This window comes from Hippopotamus amphibius, chromosome 1 (assembly GCF_030028045.1).
Source record: "Hippopotamus amphibius kiboko isolate mHipAmp2 chromosome 1, mHipAmp2.hap2, whole genome shotgun sequence".
NCBI classification, from domain to species: domain Eukaryota; kingdom Metazoa; phylum Chordata; class Mammalia; order Artiodactyla; family Hippopotamidae; genus Hippopotamus; species Hippopotamus amphibius.
Genome location: NC_080186.1, coordinates 42,290,234 through 42,310,295, shown reverse-complemented (window position 1 = coordinate 42,310,295; position 20,062 = coordinate 42,290,234). Strand labels below are relative to the sequence as shown.

Genomic DNA, 20,062 nt, shown 5'->3' with positions numbered 1-20,062 from the left:
GCAGGTGGATGTGTAACCACTGTGCCACCTAGGAAGCCCTCAGTTGCTTTTTTTCCTTTCTTGAAATAATAAAGCCTAATATGCCGAAAATGTTGCTTTTTTCTTCATTTTCAATTTTAAAATGGCTACACAAAAATTCACCAGTGTTGGTAAGTGTTTTTTAAATTGCACGCTGATATGACAGCTGTCACGATATAGTCTAACAAAATTGTTTTGAATGAAGTTAAAGACAACTAAGTGCTACTTGAGCCATCTTACGGAAAAAACCAAATGGACCTTTTGGTTGACCCAATACATTGACCACAGTACTTGTAATCATTATTCAGAACATTCTTTTCCTGGTATTAGGGTGCCTGAGAAACCAGTTTGGTCATCAGAACATAGATTGGTAAGCATGGAAGCAGAACAGAATACTTGGATTGTTTTGGGAGATGGTTTACCCAGGCCATGGTAAATTTAGGGAATTATTCCTGTTCCATTTCTAGTGTTTGGATATTCAGACTATCAGTTCCATGAATACTATCTTTTACTATCTTTAAGATATCTTTGGGACTTCCCTGGTGGTGTAATGGTTAAGAATCCACCTGCCAATGCACGGGACACAGGTTTGATCCCTGTTCCGGGAAGATCCCACATGCTGTGGAGCAGCTAAGCCCATGCGCCACACTACTGAGCCTATGCTCTAGAGCCCATGTGCCACAACTACTGAGCCTGCATGACGCAACTACTGAAGTCCGTGTGCCTAGAGCCTGTGCTCCGTGACAAGAGAAGCCACTGCAATGAGAAGCCCATGCATCACAGAGTAGCCTCTGCTCACTCCAACTAGAAAAAGCCCACACACAGCAATGAAGACCCAATGTGGCCAATAAATAAATGAATAAATAAATAATAATTTAAAAATATCTTTATAGTAACCTTTTTGGTCAGTAATGAACAAATTCGTACTTCCTTATTCTTCTTTTCCTGTGTTACCAATACCCTCCTGTTAAAAAATTTACTTAAGGCATATATTAATATGATTAGCTTGATTGATACTTATCTCCTGTTACTGACAGTTTGCTCTTCTTTTTTTGTTTTTTGCTTTTTGATTTTTTAGTACTCAAAAAATTTCACTTTTTAAAATTTAGCTTTTTAACTCTGTGCTTGTGCTTTCAATACTTTCACAATGATTTTCTGCTCATTGGTGAGGAAAGCTTGCTTGATCCTTTCACGGACACATTTAGCACACATGGAACCACCATAGGCCCAGCTAACATGTGTTTTCATTTTAGACAACCTCTAAGAACTTTAAGTCTCACAGTACGAAGTCCTTGAAGTCAGCCTGGGCACATGCCACATGCGGATTTTGGTGCTTTCCCAACCTTCTTGGTATAAAGGTAAACAATTCTATTACCAGGGGTTCGGGACAGCCTGGTTTTGTTAGAGGCTGTATTGTATAGGACAGCCTACAATGGTATGTCAAACGCTGGACAATCCTGAATACCTCTAGATACCATCCCTGGAAGAGGAAAAAGAAGCGACAGTTTGCTCTTCTTGATGAAATTGGGGAACAACCAGCCTTCCTAAGACTGTTTTACGTGGAGTGGAGGACATGGGGTGGGGTGAAGGGGAAGCTGGGACGAAGTGAGAGAGTAGCATAGACGTATTTACACTACCAACTGTAAAATAGATAGCTAGTGGGAAGTTGCTGTATAACAAAGGGAGATCAACTCGATGATGGGTGATGCCTTAGAGGGCCAGGACAGGGAGGGTGGGAGGGAGTCGTGGGAGGGAGGGGATATGGGGTTATATATATAAATACAGCTGATTAACTTTGGTGTACCTCAGAAACTGGTACAAGAGTGTAAAGCAATTATATTCCAATAAAGAGCCTAAAAAAAATAAAATAAAAAAAAGCAACCAAGGATTAATAGGGAAAAAACTCAGGATTCTTTCTAGGAATTTACATCTCATTAATTCAACAGATTTATTGTTTCCTATTCTGTGCCTGCTCTAGGTACTTGGAATTCAGCTGTAAATAAAACAGATTAAAAAAAGAAAGAAAAAAAGACTGTTCTACAGATACTCTTCCTTTTTTGATGTTAACACCTTGGTGAAATTTGCAGGGTTGTAGTGGAAAGTGCTTTGGTTTTCTGGTTCTAGATTCAGATTCTAGTTCTGCCACCAAGTAAATGAGTAACTTGAATATGTGGCTTGATTTCTTTAAGCTTAAATTTTCTCATCAGTGATACTTTATCTTGTAAGGATAATGAAACAGTTATGAATTAATGTGTCTGAAACACTCTAAAAGTGTGTAAGGAATGTATTTGTATAAAAATCACCCATCCATTCATCCTTTCAACAAGTATTAATTGAGTGATCTACTTATGTGCCAGGCAATTTGCTACACATGGGATTACAATACTGACCATAATAGTGGTCTCTTACAGCATTTACAGTTTAGTGTGATAGAGGCACATAAACAGGCAGTTATAATAGTGTGATAAGTGCTATAATAGGTGATAGAAACATATTTATAGGTGTTTTTAGAGGTGCTTTAAAAAAATACAAGTGTCAAAATCTTTAACACTTTTCAAGGCTTGAGTGCCCTAACTTAGTAACAGTGCCTGGTTCATTTCTGTGAATTGAGGGCATGCACAACTTATATGAAGGTAATGTTTGTATGAAGGTAATGTTTGTATGAAGGATAGCTAATCAGAATTAAATTCTGGTGTGGCTTCTGCATTTCAAGTTTTTGTTTTTGTTTTTAAAGAAAAACATACAGTTTTAAGAAAAACTTTTGAAGTTATTTAAGAAACTGAAACTTGGGTCAGTGACTGATAGTATTTTCTGATACCAGACTACTGTTTGATGAAATGTGTGTGCACTTGCACTGTGGCACTGTTTGGCATTTATAAGCATTCACAAACTTGTGAGTAGATTGCAGCAGTGTAGAATTATATGGCAGCTTACTTTGGGGAATGGTAGAGACATGATTTATTTTTCCTAATACACATTGCCAATGGAAGCAACTATGTAGGTTGATAAAACTAGACTAATGATGTTAAGAAAGAACAATAACAGCACAATCATGCTTGGTAAAAATTAATATAATTCAGTAGTTCTTCTTAACAACCAACAAAACTTTTATATTGAGTTAAAGTGGTTTACTTGAAAATGTCTAGCTGGGGGTTAGAAGGTGGGTAAAGCTCTCTTCCCGCTGTACTGGTGTTCCTCAAACTTTAGTCTATGAAAGAATCACCTGGGATGCTTAGTAAAATGTATATTCTAGAGCCCTATTTCCAGGAATTCTGATACAGTCTGAGGCATAGTCTAAAACTCTGTATTTTTAATAAGCATCCCAGGTAAACCTCATATAAGAAGGACAAGAACTAGACTGTAAATAACACTCTAGTCCACCATGCTGCCTCTTTTGTTGTCTGTGATAGTGACTTGTCTTGGTGCTGCTCAAGCCCTTCTGTCTATCTTTCTGAAGTTGGTGGCCTTCTTGAAATCATGTTGTTCTTACCATTGCAGCAATGACAGTAATAGTCTGTTCTGTATTGTGCTTTGGGCGTCTAAGTGCTCTGCTTTTGAGTATTATCCTTGGATATGTCTGAATTTTCTCAAAACATAGGGAATTTCATTCACTCTTTTCTTATTTTCCCCAAAATTCTTAATTTAAGAAAAATTCTCTGATATAAATTTGTGATTTAATAAAAGTAAATTATTTTTAGTTTCCTAACATGAATGCTATTTCACTGACTTTATCTCCTCTTTTTGACTTGCTGTCTTCTTCTCTACCTCTTCCTTCCTCCCATCACTCCTGTTTGTGTTTCTCTTAGTGAACTATGAGGTTCTTAAGCCTGAAATAGAATAGGTGCTTAATACATAAAATGAATAAGTGAAGGGGACTTCTCTGGTGGTCTGGTGATAAAGGATCCGCCTTGCAACGCAGGGGATGTGGGTCTGATCCCTGGTTGCAGAACTAAGATCCTACATACCTTGGGGCAACTAAGCCCGTGTGCTGCAACTATTGAGCTCATGTGCCTCAACTAGAGAGCCCGCATGCCTGCACACTACAGAGCCCACACGCTCTGGAGTCCACGTTCCATAACTAGAGAGAAAACCCGATTGCCACAATGAAGAGCCAATGTGCTCTGGAGCCTGCACTTGCCACAACTAGAGAGAAACTCCCCATGCCCCAACTAGAGAGAAGCCTATGTGCCACAATGAAGAGTCTACGCACTGCAAACTACAGAGCCCACATGCTCTGGCGCCCGTGTGCCACAACTAGAGAGAAAACCCACGTGCCACAATGAGAGAGAAGGCTGTGCACTGCAACGAAGAGCCTGCATGCCACAATGAAAAATCCCACTTACCACAGCGAAGATTCTGTGTGCTGCAACTAAGACCCAATGCAGCCACCCCCCCAAAAAAAAAAACCAAGAGAGAGTAAGTGAATAATATGCTTGAATTTTCTCAATAATGTTAGTCAAATATATTTCATAGTTATTTTACCCATTCATGGAAAGAGATTTTTCTTAAGAAAAACAAAACAAAGGTAAAACTCAGGATTAGTTAAACTAGTGGAGAAAGGAAGGCGATTAGGAAGTAGCACTGGGAAGGCTTCAGAGATGCTGAAAATGGTGTAATTTTTAAGTTGGGGGGCGAGTATATTAGTATCAGTAGGTATTTGGAAACTGGTTGTTCATCTTTGCTCTAAGTAGGGAGAACTAAAATATAAACTGACTATTATTAGGACCATTTGTAATGTAAGTGGAAAGGTTTCTGTGCTTGGGATGGTAAACCCCAAAATGAAATCCACTAGGAGATGTTTGAACACTTGGCTTCAGTGAGATTGGTAAGAAACTCTAAGCACAAATAAGCATTACTAAGGGCTTGGCTTAAACAGGATTTTAAAAATTCTAATAAAATATACATATGCAAAATTTATCATTTTAATAATTTTTAAGTTTACAGTTCTGTGGCATTTAAGTACATTCACATTGCTGTGTAACCATCACCACCATTCATCCCCAGAACTTTTTCATCTTCCCAAACTGAAACTCTGTACCTATTAACAGTAACTCCCCATTCCCTCATCTCCCCAGCACCTGGCAACAACTGTTTTACTTTCTGTATTTATGAATTTGACTCCTCTAGGTACTTTTATAAGTGGAATCATAGAATATTTGTCCTTTTGTGTCTGGCTTATTTTACTTAGCATGATGTCTTCAGAGTTCATCCATGTTGTAGCATGTGTTAGAGTTTCCTTCCTTTTTAAGGCTGAATAATATTCCATTATATGTATATATTCCATTTTGTTTATCCATTCATTCATCAGTGGACACTTAGGTTGCTTTCATGTTTTGGCTATTGTGAATAATGCTGATTTGGATATGAGTGTACAAAGATCTGTTCGGGTCTCTGCTTTCAGTTCTTTGGTATATACTCAGAATTAAAATTGCTGGATCAAATGGTATTTGTGTGTTTAATTTTTTGAAGACTGCCATACTTAAACAGTTTTATTTATTTATTTGTTTATTTATTTATTTATTTATTGGCTGTGTTGGGTCTTCATTGCTGCATATGGGCTTTCTCTAGTTGTGGCAAGCGAGGGCTACTCTTCGTTGTGGTGCGTGGGCTCCTCATTGCTGTGGCTTCTCTTGTTGCAGAGCATGGGCCCTAGGCTCATGGGCTTCAGTAGTTGTGGCACATGGGCTCAATAGTTGTGGCTCACAGGCTCTAAAGCGCAGGCTCAATAGTTGTGGCATACGGGCTTAGTTGCTCCACGGCATGTGGGATCTTCCTGGAGCAGGGATCGAATCCGTGTCCCCTGCATTGGCAGGCGGATTCTTAACCAGTGCACCACCTGGGAAGCCCAAACAGAAATTTTTTTTTTTAAAGAAAATGTGCAATTATATTAATTTTCTCAAAATGGGGGATGGGAAATGCTCAAGTAAGGAAAATATGTACAGAAACATACCAGTGCCTGATATAAATTGATGCAAACTAGATCTTTAAAAACTGCACAAATAATTGCGTGCAATAAATGGTATAGAACTCAGTTTCATACAATGGCAACAAAAGCTGAGCCTGCAATAGAATTATATATTGAAAAAGAAATTCAGTAGATTGAAAGTGCTAAAATTAAGAATCTGAAAAATTATTCTCACAGTTTTATGTTGTTTCCTATACCAAGGTAATAGCAATTTAATAGACTTATCCCAGGAGGAAAAGTAACTAAGGAAGAATAGAAAAGACCAAATGTGGAAATGGAGTTGGTTGACTGAGAATATTTGATTTCTTCAAGGATCCTATTGTAATTGGTTCCAGGAACTGGTCCCACAAAGGACCATTGGCTGGAAAGGTGGAAAACCAGGGAGTTTGTATCTCACTGCAGAGATCACTTTTACTGCATCATCTTTTTTCCCTGCAAGTGTGTGGTAGTGTAGAATACAGTATCTACGAGTATGATTCTAGTATACTGACATGGGGCACCAGAGTAAACAATTTTTTTGTTTTTTTCTTTAAGAACTTTTATTGAGATACAATTGACATACAATAAACTGCATATATTTAAAGTGTACAATTTGGTGTTTTTTTTCTTATTGGTAATGTATATATGGCAATCCCAATCTCCTAATCGTCCCCCCCCCCCCCCCACTTTCCCCACTTTGTGTACCAGAGTAAAGAACTTTTATACGGGTTTTGTTTACGCAGCTAGTTTTGTGAGATTCCAGAGGACGAACTTAGAGGAAGTCACCTATATCTATACTCTCTTGAGAGAGCAAACTGGAAAGAAAGGCAGTAAAAGACTACAAAGAATGGAGTACAGACTATTCCTTAGTCAGTCTCTGTTCTAGGAAGCCAGGGAGAATTAAACTCTGGCAGTATCTGTTGCTGCTACTGGGTTTGTCACTGGGAGTATATTACCATATAACTAACATGGTTGGTTAGCAACTAGAGTCTTTCCTATTCTGTTCCCTTCCTCCTTTTAAATCCCCTATTATACCTAGAGTTCTCTATTTATTGCAGTTTGTATTAGATATCCAAATGTTCCAACATTTTTTGTTTAGAAACTAGAATTTTTGTTAGTGTATGCACAGTGATTCATGCATGTACTAAAAATATTATTTAATTCATTTGAAAGACATTTATTATCACCAGTTATACTAGACATAGATGATGCAGCTACAAAAATGAGTAAGATACTGTTCATATCTTTTATTGTGGTGCGCAGGCTCCTCATTGCGGTGCAGAGCACAGACTCTAGGCGCATGAGGTTCATTAGTTGTAGCACATGGGCTCAATAGTTGTGGCTCACAGGCTCTAGAGCACAGGTTCAGTAGTTGTGGTGCACAGGCTTAGTTGCTCCACGGCATGTGGGATTTTCCTGGGGCAGGGATCGAACCTGTGTCCCCTGCATTGACAGGCAGATTCTTAACCACTGTGCCACCTAGGAAGTCCCTGTTGGAAGGTTTTTACTCACAGTTTCAATTTCATTATTCGTGCTTGGTCTGTTCATATTTTCTGTTTCTTCATGGTTCAGTCTTGGAAGTTTGTACTTTTCTAAGAATTTGTCCATTTCTTCCAGGTTGTCCATTTTATTGGTAAATAGTTGCTTGTAGTAGTCTCTTATGATCCTTTATGTTTTTACGGTATCAGGTGTAACTTCTTTTTCATTTCTAATTTTATTGATTTGAGGCCTCTCCCTTTTTTTCTTGATGAGTCTGGCTAAAGATTTAACAATTTTGTTTATGTTCTCAAAGAACCAGCTTTTAGTTTTATTGATCTGTGCTATTTTTGTTTGTTTGTTTCTATGTCATTTATTTCTGCTCTGATCTTTATGATTTCTTTCTACTAACTTTGGGTTTTGTTTGCTCTTAGGTTAGGTTGTTTTGTTTGCTTTAAGGTTAGGTCATTTATTTGAGATTTTTCTTGTATTTTGAGGTAGGATTGTATTGCTATAAACTTCCCTCTTAGAACTGCTTTTGCTGCATCGCATAGGTTTTGGGTCATCATGTTTTTATTGTCATGTCTTTCTAGGTATTTTTTTGATTTGCTCTTTGATTTCTTCTGTGATCTCTTGGTTGTTTAGTAGCATATTGTTTTGCCCCCATGTGTTTGTGTTTTTTACAATTTTTTTTCCTGTAATTGATTTCTAATCTCATAGTGTTGTGGTTGGAGAAGATGCTTGATATGATTTCAGTTTTCTTAAATTTACCAAGGCTTGATTTGTGGCCCAAGATGTGATCTATCCTGGAGGATGTTCCGTGTGCACTTGAGAAGAAAGTGTATTCTGCTACTTTTGAATGGAATGTCCTATAAATATCAATTAAGCCTATCTGATCTAATGTGTCATTTAAGTCTTGTGTTTTCTCATTAATTTTCTGTCCGGATGATCTGTCCATTGGTCTAAGTGGGGTGTTAAAGTTCCCCAGTAGTACTGTGTTACTGTCAGTTTCCCCTTTTATGGCTGTTAACATTTGCTTAATATATTGAGGTGCTCCTATGTTGGGTGCATATATATTTACAATTGTTATATCTTCTTCTTGGATTGATCCCTTGATCATTATGTAGTGTCCTTCTTTGTTTCTTGTAACAGTCTTGATTCTGAAGTCTATTTTGTCTGATATGAGTATTGCTATTCCAGCTTTCTTTTGATTTCCATTTGGATGGAATATCTTTTTCCATCTGCTCACTTTCAGTCTCTGTGTGTCCCTAGGTCTGAAGTGGGTCTCTTGTAGACAGCATACTTGTGGGTCTTGGTTTTGTATCCATGCAGCCAGTCTGTGTCTTTTGGTTGGAGCAGTTAATCCATTTACATTTAAGGTAATTATTGCTAGGTATGTTCCTATTGCCATTTTATTAATTGTTTTGGGTTTGTTTTCATAGGTCTTGTTTCTTCCCTTCCTCTTTTTTTCCTATTCTCCTGTGGTTTGATGACCATCTTTAGTGTTGTGTTTGGGTTGCTTTTTCTTTTTGTGTGTGTGTATCTATTGTAGTTTTTTGGTTTGCATTTCCTATGAGGGTTTGATAAAGCAGTCTGTCTGTCTATCTATCTATCTATCTATCAAAGGTTGTTTTAAATTGCTGGTCTCTCAATTTCAAATCCAGTTCCCATTTCCTCTTCTCACAGTTGCTGGGTTTGATATCATATTTGTGTGTGGATGATTTCATGCTTTTAGTGTATGATGCTTGGCTTTACCAGTAAGCTTTCCCGTTTGTGGTTTCCTTGTTTCTAGTTGTGGCCTGTTTGGTCTCCCCCCTCCATGCCCCCCCCCCCCAAAGAAGTTCCTTTAGCATTTATTGTGAAGGTGATTTGGTGGTGCTGAATTTTCTTAGCTTTAGCTTGTCTGTAAAGCTTTAGATTTTTCCATCGAATCTGAATGAGAGCCTTGCTGGGCAGAGTATTTTGGGTTGTAGTTTTTTCCCTTTCATCACTTTAAATATTTCATGCCACTCCTATAGCCTGCAGTGTTTCTGCTGAAAAATCAGCTAATAACCTTATGGGGATTCCCTTGTATATTATTTGTTGCTTTTCCCTTGTTGCTTTTATTATTTTTTCTTTATATTTAATCTTCGTTAATTTGATTAATATGTGTCTCATGTGTTCTTCCTTGAGTTTATCCTGTATGGGACTCTGTGCTTTCTAGACTGGGGTGACTGTTTCCTTTCCCATATTAGGAAAGTTTTTGACTGTAATCTCTTCAAATATTTTCTCAGGCCCTTTCTCTTTTTTTCTTTTTCTGGGACCCCTATTATTCAAATGTTGGTGCATTTAATGTTGTCCCAGTGGTCTCTTAGACTGTCTTCATTTCTTTGCATTCTTTTTTCTTTAATTCTGTTCCGCAGCAGAGATTTCCACCATTCTGTCTTCCAGGTCACTTATCTGTTCTTCTGCCTCGGTTATTCTGCTATGGATTTCTTCTAGTCTATTTTTCATTTCAGTAATTGTATTGTTCATATTTGCTTGTTCTTTAGTTCTTCTAGGTCTTTGTTAACCATTTCTTATATCGTCTTGATACGTGCCTCCAGTCTTTTTCTGAGATCTTGGATCATCTTTATATCATTACTCTGAATTCTTTTTCAGGTAGATTGCTTATCTTCTTTTCATTTACTGCCCAGAAGTTCATTTGGGTTTTTCCATAAGTTGTTGTTCTTATAGGTTTCCATCTTGCTCCTTCATCTGCAACATATTCCTTTGTCTTCTCATTTTGTCTAACTTACTGTGTTTGTGGTCTCCTTTCCGCAGGCTACAGGATCTTTGTTCCTCTTGCTTCTGGTGTCTGCTTCCTGGTGGGTGAGGTTGGTCCAGAGGCTTGTGCCATTATCCCCTTGATTGATTGGGTGTTTGACTGGTATATGGTGAATCTGCCCTGGATATTGAGCGGGGCCTCCCCTTTGTTCTGTGATTGTCATTGCCCTGTTAGGGGTAAGGTCTGCTCCCTGGTTGTTGGAGTAGAGGCTCCCAGATCTGTTTCTTAGCTGTAATTCTGATCTGTAGTGCAAGATAGGTGGATTGGAGCACTCCCTTTGGGAGAGAAGCCACTGAGTATTCCTCCTCTGGAGCTGTTCACCTTTAAATGTGCTTTGTTGTGTCCCCTTTCACCCGTTGTGTGGGCTCACAAAGTACACTGTTGTTGGCACTGCCCTCAGTCCCGCCTTAACTGTGGCTATGTTGACAGTTGGCCTTAGTGACTCTCAGGCTTTGTTTTCACCAGGCCAGCTGTGCAGATCAACTAAGGTCAGGTCCCGGGACTGCAGTGATTGTGTACCTGAACCCACTTTGGGGGCTATGGAGGCAGCTCAGACTGTGACCTGGTCCAACCCCTACATGTACCTAGCTCAACCCCCACAAAGGCCACAGCTGCTAAAGCCAGACCCATCCCAGCTGCAGGAGCACTTCTTGTGCTTTTGGATGTTTTGCAGGCACTGTATTTAGGGAGTCATCATTGCAGGTGTGACTCCATGGTTTGTGCAGCTGTGAGGAGAGATTTCAGCTCTTCTTATATATTCACTGGGCCCCTGGGGCTCAGCTGTGGTTTCAGACCCACCTCTGTATGTGTTCCTTCCATCGGAGTCTGCTCCAGGGGTTGCTGGAGAACACAGGCTCATCAGACAGGAAGGAGCCGAGGCAGCATTTGAGATGAGCAGGCCACCCAGGCGGGCGGGTACTGGGGTAGTTATTGGAATGTGTGAGCCTGTCAGGCAGCTATTGGGGCAAGTGGGTTGCCCAGGTGGGAGGGTGGGGGTGGAGGAGGCAATGGCAGGGGCGTGAGAGCTGGCTCTGGTGGGAGGCCTCCCTAGTGCCCACGGAGGTAGGGGCCAGTGCGTGAGGGGAGAGGCTGCAATGGTGGCCTTGCCCTTTGCACGTCACTCAACGTGGCACTTTGCCTCTGTGGTCTGGGTTTCCTCCACGAGCATTCCTAGTTGCAGAGCTCCTCACTCTTGTCCTCTCAGGCTGTCACCTCACAGCCAACAGCAGTCTCCTCCCAGCCAACAGCAGTCTCCTCCCTGAGTCTGCTCTCCAAACCCATATTCCAGCACTCAGCCCCAGCGTGCACCGGTGGACACCCCTCTTAGGCTGGGGCGTGCAGGGCTGTGGCACGGACTGTCTGTATAGGTCTCACTCTGTCCTGCCTGACACAGACTGGTTTCTGGGCTCTCGTCCAAGCCCCCAAAGCTCCCCTTCTGTCCCAGCTGATCTCCCCACTGTTGAGGGGTCTTCCCCCAAGATGCTGGAACCTCTGCTCACCTCAGCTTCCTGCCAGGGGCACAGGTCCCATCTTGCTTTCTCTCCTCTTCCTTTTCCCTTCTTTCTTTCGTCCTACCTGGTTACATGGGGTGTTTCTTGTTCTTTAGGTGTCTGAGGTCCTCTGCTAGTGTTTAACAGGTGCTCTGTGAGAAGTTTTCCATTTGTAGATGTATTCTTGATATGTTTGTGGGGAGAGAAGAATCCCATGTCCTCCTACTCCTCCACCATCTTGGAAAGAGTAGTATTTACTATTGAAAAAAAAAAAATCTATGTGAAGTAGACCTTGAAGTTCAAACTTGTGTTGTTCAAGGGTCAGTGTTAATCACGGGTGAATTTCATTAATCTCTTTATTTATACTTTCATTTAGCAAACACTATTTGAGAGAGGCAGTGTTGTAGGGTGGAAAGAGTACTGGCTTTTGAATTCTAATCTCATTTACTAGCAGTGGGATCCTGGACAAGTTAACTTAACCTCCTTGAAACTTTTCTCATTGCTAAAATGGGCATAATAGTAGTGTCTACCTCATAGAGTTGTTGACAGTATTAAATGAGATAATGTAAATTGCTTGGCTCATAATAAATAACTTAATGTTAGATTTTTATGGGTAAGGATTTTAATAGGCAGAATGTTTAACATGTTAGGATTATTGAGAGGATTAAAAATAATGTAAATTACTTGGCTCATAATACATAACTTATTGTTAGTTAGCTCCTGATGAACAAGAGTTTTATGCTTCGAATGACAAATCAATTTTGTGTGTTCTCCATTAGCCTCATTTCCCTTGTTTGAGAATTATTGTTACTTGGGTGTTCATTGCTGAGTTCTGATAGTTATCTTTTATAACTTATCTCTAGGTCTTAGGATGAAATAAGAAGAAACCAACTAGAGCAGACACCTCTATGTTTGCTTCAAAAGGCCAAGAGTTCTCTCACTAGAATTCTAGGCTTTTATTGGTTTAGTGGGCTTTTGGGTAGTGGCTTAATTTAGTTCCCTGAGTACTTCTTAGGGAAGCAGATAGCTTTGCCTATTATAAACAACATCTGTAACTCATCAAAACAGCTTTCATACTTGATTAAATTCATTTTGTCTTAAAGAGGACAGCAATATTTGTTAGTCATCAATAAACTGAAGGGAGAAAATAGCTAATTGGAGTGAGGAAGCATTTTTTTCTAGGGCAGGAGGGTGCTTTTAAAGCCAAACTGGTACGTCAGTGTAAAGAGGGTACAGTATAGCTAGTGGAACATTTAGTACCTGGATATTTTGCATAATATGTAATATATAATATTTTTACCTAATATTCTTTTCTGTTTGAGGATTCTATCCAGGATATCACATTTAGTTGTTGTCATGTCTCCTTAGCCTCTGCTTGCTGTGTTAGTTTCTCAGACATTCCTTGTTTTTGATGACTTTGACACTTTTCAAGAGTGCTTATCAGGTATTTTGTAGAATGTTGTTCAATTGGGATTTGGCTGATGTTTTTCTCATGATTAGACTGGAGTTGTGGTTTTTTGGGAGGCAGACCGCAGAGGTAAATTACCATTTTCATTACATCATATCATTATATGGCTTAGCATTGTTCATATCGACCTTCATCACCTGGTTGAGATAATGTTTATTAAGTTTCTCCACTGTAAATTACTCCCTCACTCCATATATTGTACTCTTTGGAAGGAAGTCACTGTGTGCATCCCACAGTTAGGGAGTGGGGAATTATATTCCACTTTCATGAAGGCTATCTACTTACATAAATTTTTTGCATTCTACATGGGAGATTTGTCTCATTTCTTTGTGTGTGTATATATAAACACATATTGTACTTTATATACACACGTATACTTTGGTTATAACCCAGAACTAGTTTATGTATTTTGTTGCTCAGCTGTTCCAGCTTTGACTGTGGGGGGTTCTTTCAGTTAGCTGCTGTAGTAACCCTTTGACATATTCCTATCGTGTGTGTGTGTGTGTGTGTGTGTGTGTGTGTGTGTTGTATTTGAGCATTTACTTCCTATCTGGCACTACCAGATGTTCCAGGCTTATCTTGAATATTGCCTACCCAGTCCTAGAATCAGCCATTTCTCCAAGGAACCCTTATTGGAGAATGGTGTTAGAAATCAAGATCTGGGTGCTAGGTGTTCTTGATTTTGACCTATTTTTACTTCCAAAATATAACCATAATTTCATGTATCCGTGTCTTTGGCCATGATGTTTTCTGTATATGGAATGTTCTCCACCTTTTATCTGCCAGTTAAACTCCCATGTCATCTTTCAAAAGCCTGTTCAAGTACTACTTTTGCTGGAATGCATTCCTTAATTTTCTGAGTCATTTTGTTTTTCTTTTTAATCCTTTTGTATATTTTACATGCTGTTATAACACATATCCTCATATAGTATTGTTTGTTTACATGTTTATTTACCCTGCTAGACATGGAGCTTCTTCAGGGCAGTGATTTGGGCATTCTTTTATGTTTAAAAAAAAAAACAGACTATCAAACAAAAACACTTGTCTTTGAGAGGAAAAGAGGTAGTGGTAATGATACTTAAAAGGGGGACTTGAAGGAATGGTTTTATGAAAACTGGAGTCCGAACACTGGGTATTACTACTATGACTAACCTGTCTTGTTTCTAATACAACTATTGCTCAGTGGAGACGATATGAAAAGGAAGACCGTTTTGTATCAGTCAGAGTTTGGTAAAAAACAAAAATAGTAAGTAGACCTCTAGGCATTTTTTTAAGGAAGGGAATTAGATGCTAATGAAACCTTTGGCTGGGTTAGAGAAGAAAGGTCTTTGCTTTCTGGAAATAAATGATTATAGGGATAGCTGGAAACTACTGCCTATGATCTCAGCTATTTGCAGTTCTGAAGCCAGTGATTTGTAACAGCTCACTTGGAGGCCATGACAGATTTTATGTCTTCAGTCTGTTTAAGGTTTTATCTTTTGCTGCAAGGAAGGATTGGTCAAAAAGATCGTTTGTTTTTTCCATAAGATGGATCTAGTAGGGCTTAGTTGTCTGTAACTTCATTTGAAAGAATTTTGTTAGATTGTATTGTGACAGCTGTCATATCAGTGTGTATTTAAAAAAACATCAAAATTTGTGAATTTTCTGTAGCCATTTTAACATTGAAGATGAAGAAAAACAAGTTTTTGGCATTTTATGCTTTATTATTTCAAGAAAGGTAAAAACACAAGTGAAATGTAAAAAAAGATTTGTGCAGTGTATGGCAAAGGTGCTGTGACTGATCGAATGTGTCACAAGTGGTTTGCGAAATTTCGTGCTGGAGATTTCTTGCTGGATGATGCGCCACGGTCAGGTAGACCAGTAGAAGTTGATAGTGATCAAATTGAGACATTAATTGAGAACAATCAACATTATACCACATGGGAGATAGCCAACATAACTCAAAATATGCAAATCAAGAGTTGAAAATCATTTGCACCAGTTTGGTTATGTTAATCGCTCTGATGTTTGGGTTCCAGATAAGTTAGGCGAAAAAACCTTCTTGACCATGTTTCTGTGTGCGATTCTCTACTTATACGTAATGAAAATGTTCTGTTTTTAAAACATTTTAATGGGCAATGAAAAGTGGGTACTGTACAATCATGTAGAACAGAAGGGATTGTGGGGCGAGCAAAATGAACCATCACCAACCACACCAAAAGCTGGTCTTCATCCAGAGATTGTGATGTTGTGTATATGGTGGAATTGAAAGGGAGCCCTCTATTGTGAGCTCCTTGTGGAAAACCAAACAATTAATTCCAACAAGTACTGGTCCCAGTTAGACCAACTGAAAGCATCACTCGACGAAAAGCATCCAGAATTAGTCAACAGAAAATGCATAATCTTCCATCAGGATAATGCAAGACTGCGTGCTTCTTTGGTGACCAGGCAAAAACTGTTACAGTTTGACTGGGAAGTTCTGATTCATCTGCTGTATTCACCAGACATTACACCTTCGGATTTCCACGTATTTTGGTTTTTACAAAATTCTCTTAATGGGAAAAATTTCAATTCCCTGGAAGACTGTGAAAGGCACCTGGAACAGTTCTTTGATCAAAAAGATAAAAAGTTGTGGGTAGATGGAATTATGAAATTGCCTGAAAAATGGCAGAAGGTAGTGGAAAAAAAGGGTGAATACGTTGTTCAATACAGTTCTTGGTGAAAACAAAAAATGTCTTTTATTTTTACTTAAAAAAACCAACGGAACTTTTTGGCCACTGTGAATTTTGGGGTGCCTGTAATTTTTCGAATTAGAGTTTCTGTCTTTTCTGGATATGTACCTAGGAGTGGGATTGCAGGATCATATGGTAACCCTATTTTTAGTTTTTTGAGGAACCTACATCATGTTCTCTACAGTGGCTGCACCAATTTACATTCCCACCAACAGTGTAGGAGGATTCCTTTTTCTCCATACCCTCTCCAGGGTTTATTATTTGTAGAATTTTTTTTTTAATCATCCAGTCTTAATGACTTTTTAAATCAATTAATTAATTAACTTATTTATTTATTTAATTGGCTGTGTTGGGTCTTTTTTTGCTGTGCACGGGCTTTCTTTGGTTGTGGTGAGTGGGGGCTACTCTTCATTGTGATGCACGGGCTCCTCATTGCCGTGGCTTCTCTTGTTGTGGAGCACGGGCTCTAGGCACATGGGCTTCAGTAGTTGCAGCACGTGGGCTCAATAGTTGTGGCTCACAGGCTCTAAAGTGCAGGCTCAATAGTTGTGGCGCACGAACTTAGTTGCTCCGCGGCATGTGGGATCTTCCTGGAGCGGGGATCGAACCGGTGTCCCTGCATTGGCAGGCGGATTCTCAACCACTGTGCCACCTAGGAAGCCCTATTTGTAGACTTTTTAATGATGACCGTTCTGGGTGTGAGGTGTGAGGGAATAAACCTCACTGTAGTTTTGGTTTGCATTTCTCTAGTAATTAGCGATATTGAGCATCTTTTCGTGTGCCTGTTGGCCACCTATATGTCTTCTTTGGAGAAATGTCTACTTAGGTCTTCTGCCCATTTGTTGATTGGGTTGTTTGTTTGATATCAAGTATATGAACTGTATATTTTTGAAATTAATCCCTTGTTGGTTGCTTCATTTTACAAATATTTTCTCTTAGTCCGTGGGTTCCCTTTTCATTATGTTTATGGTTCCCTTTTCTGTGCAAAAGCTTCTAAGTTTAACTAGATTCCATTTGTTTATTTTTTGTTTTTATTTCCATTACTCTAGAAAGCTATACATTTATCTTCTGAAATAGACCCAATTGTGTCAAATCATACCTAATGTAATGGTATAGATATAACGACAATATAGTACATGTAATGAAAAGATACATGAAACCAACAAGATGATATTACATGTAGCCATAAAATAGTCAAAATTTTTTCTATTTATTTATTCATTTATTTAGTTAAGAAGTTAGTAAAAACATCTGTATGCTAGGCACCAAGCTGAGCACGTGATACATTCTCAATGAAATCTGGTGCACATATATATTAATATGAGGGTTTGAAAGACAAATCTGGTAAACCAGGAAAAATTTAAGATGTGTATATCTTACAACCCGTTAAGTTCACTTTTAGGTGTCTACTCAAGAAAGACTCTTATACATGTGCACAAGAGGACATAAACAATGATGTTTACTGCAGCATTGGTCACAGTTTTTGCTACTGCAGACAATCTTTACTGTGAAAAGTAAAACGAACTGTGGGGTATGGGGTAGTCATACAATATAATATTCTACCATAGTTCAAATGAACTAGATGTACATATTCAAAATATGTGCATATCTGAAAACATTACCGTTGTAATGAAAGGATAGATTCAGATTGAGAAGATTTACATAGGACTTTAAAAACACAGAATGATATTGCTTATTATATCTGAATTCATATACATGTTGTAGCATGTATTAGAATATCATTCTTTTTTAGTGCTGAATCATATTCCATTGTATGTACATACCACTTTTTGGGATATTTCACTGGGAGTGAATATTTCTACCGTGAAATAATAATCAGTAGGAATTCTGACACATGATTAAATAATTGCTACTTCAAACAATTTCAGTATATTAGAAGCCATCAGTGCAATAAAACAAAGAAATGAAAGACTTCAATTTGTAAATCAAAAATGAAGAAGAAAAAATTATCTTTATTCTAATATAAAAGGGTTCTGTGTACTTAAAATCATAAGGAATCTACACAAAAGCTGGTTGAAGTAACAAGTCAATATACAAAGGCACCATACAAAAATGAGTTATATTTCTATATATCAGCCATTTAGAATAGAAATTTTAAAATGCCATTTACAGAAGAATTAAAAAAAAAAAGAGAAGAAGCATTTAGGGATAAATTCAGTAAAACATGTGGAAGATAAACATTTCTGAAAGAATAAAACCTAAATTAAATGGGACAGATTTTTATTCATCAGAAGTCTTAATACTGTTACGATATCAGTTTGCCCCAAATTGATTATAGGTTCATTGCAATCCCAGTTAAAATCCTAGCTGACTTTTTTAAGTGGGAGTTGAGAAACTGATCCTAAATTTATATGGAGAAGAAAAGACTTAAGATAGCCAAAACAGTTTTGGACAAGGACAAAGTTCAATTACTTACACTGTTTCTTTTCAGGATTTAATATAATATTCTTATATAGTATCTTTATTGGTAAAAGGTTAGACATATATATTAATGGAACAGAGTAGAGGCCATAAATAGATTCACACATATGTAATTAATTGACTTGTTACAAAGGTGCCAAGGTGATTCAATGGGAAAAGGACTTTTTTTTTTCTTTTTTAAAAAATTGTGGTATAATATGCACAACATAAAATTTACCATTTAAACTAATTTTGAGTGTACAATTACGGGGCATTTAGTACATTCGCAGTGTCAGCCATCACCACTGTTTCATTCCAGAACTTTTCATTATCCCTAACAGAAATGCTGTACCCATTAAACAATACCTTTACCTCTACGCATAGCCCCTGGTAATCTCTAATTTCTTGCTCTGTGAATTTATCTATTCTGGGTATCTCATATTATTGGAGTCAGACAATATTTGTCCTTTTGTGTTTGGCTTATTTTACTTTGCATAATTTTTCCACACTCATCTATGTTGTAACATATATTAGAATTTCATTTCTTTTTAGGGCTCAGTCATATTCCATTGTATGTATATACCACATTTTGGAATATTTCACTGGAAGTAAATATTTCTACTGTAAAATAATAATCAGTAGGAATTCTGATACTTGATTAAATAATTGCTAATTAAAACAATTTTAATGTATCAGAAACCACTAGTGAAGCTAACAAAGATTGGTAATTGTAATAAAATTGTCAAAGCTTTGGGGAAATAAGAACAGTTACAGAGAGTTGATAGCACTCACTATGAATTGATTCAGTCTTTCTTATATATTCATGTGTGAAGAACTGTCTCAGCTTAGATTTCTTAGAATCAAAGTCTGAGACAGGGATTCTTGTGCAAGTAATTTATTGAGGAAGTGGCTTCAGGAAAACCTGTTAAAGGAGTAAGAGCAGAGGAAGAAACTAGGTGGGAGATATACGGTTTCAGATGTCTATCTTCAGTCTGTTTACACAGGGAGCTTTGGAAACTAAAATTGTACTGTAGAATGGAATCACCCAGGGTCAAGGAACCACCAGCGCTGTTATACCTCTGCATCAATAATTAATTGGCCAAAGCCCACTCCTGGGGAGGAGCATGGAACCTTTCAGGCATCTCTGCTCTATAGCTCCTATCAGCAAAGGGCATTCCTCCAAGGAAGAGTGCACGCTTCAGCCTTTGGAAGCTGATACCTGTAGCAAGTAAGAAATAGATTCAAGAGCTGGGGAAAGATCATTTGATTGGGGCATAAACAGCATCTGCAAATGGACCTATAAAACTCTTGTCTTTTTGTTTTCACTTTTGGTTCATTGCATGAGTTAGAATTAGATTAGGGAAGGTGGGCCACTATGAATATGGAATAAAGGACTTATTAATAAAGGGATTAACCTTTACACAGTTGTGGAAAAAGCTGGGGGGAAGTAAAGGTCCAAAAGAGGGAAAAGTCACTCACCAGGTATCACAAAGGAAAGTTGGTGAAGAAGTTTAAGGAAGCCTACTTCCTCTGTGTATGGTGGTGAGCCTGAAGTCATTGTAGGTCAGTAAAGCAGGCAGCTAGGAAGAAAAGCTGAAATTCAAGAAGACAAATTGGAACCATGTCTATGACTGACACCACTTCTAACCCTGGTGATGTGGGTGATATATAGAAGAAGCTGGTACTGTTTGCCGTGTCCATGGTTGGAGATTCAGAGAGGCTAAAGGA

General features: G+C 38.3%; 1 protein-coding gene and 1 pseudogene across 11 annotated transcripts in view; one reads left to right on the top strand and one right to left on the bottom strand.

The window, feature by feature from the left end:
• Positions 1-20,062, top strand: part of FAF1 (Fas associated factor 1) — a 463,179-nt gene that overhangs the window by 41,132 nt on the left and 401,985 nt on the right. The window lies entirely within an intron of this gene.
• On the bottom strand, positions 1,117-13,324 carry LOC130858476 (60S ribosomal protein L34-like; annotated as a pseudogene).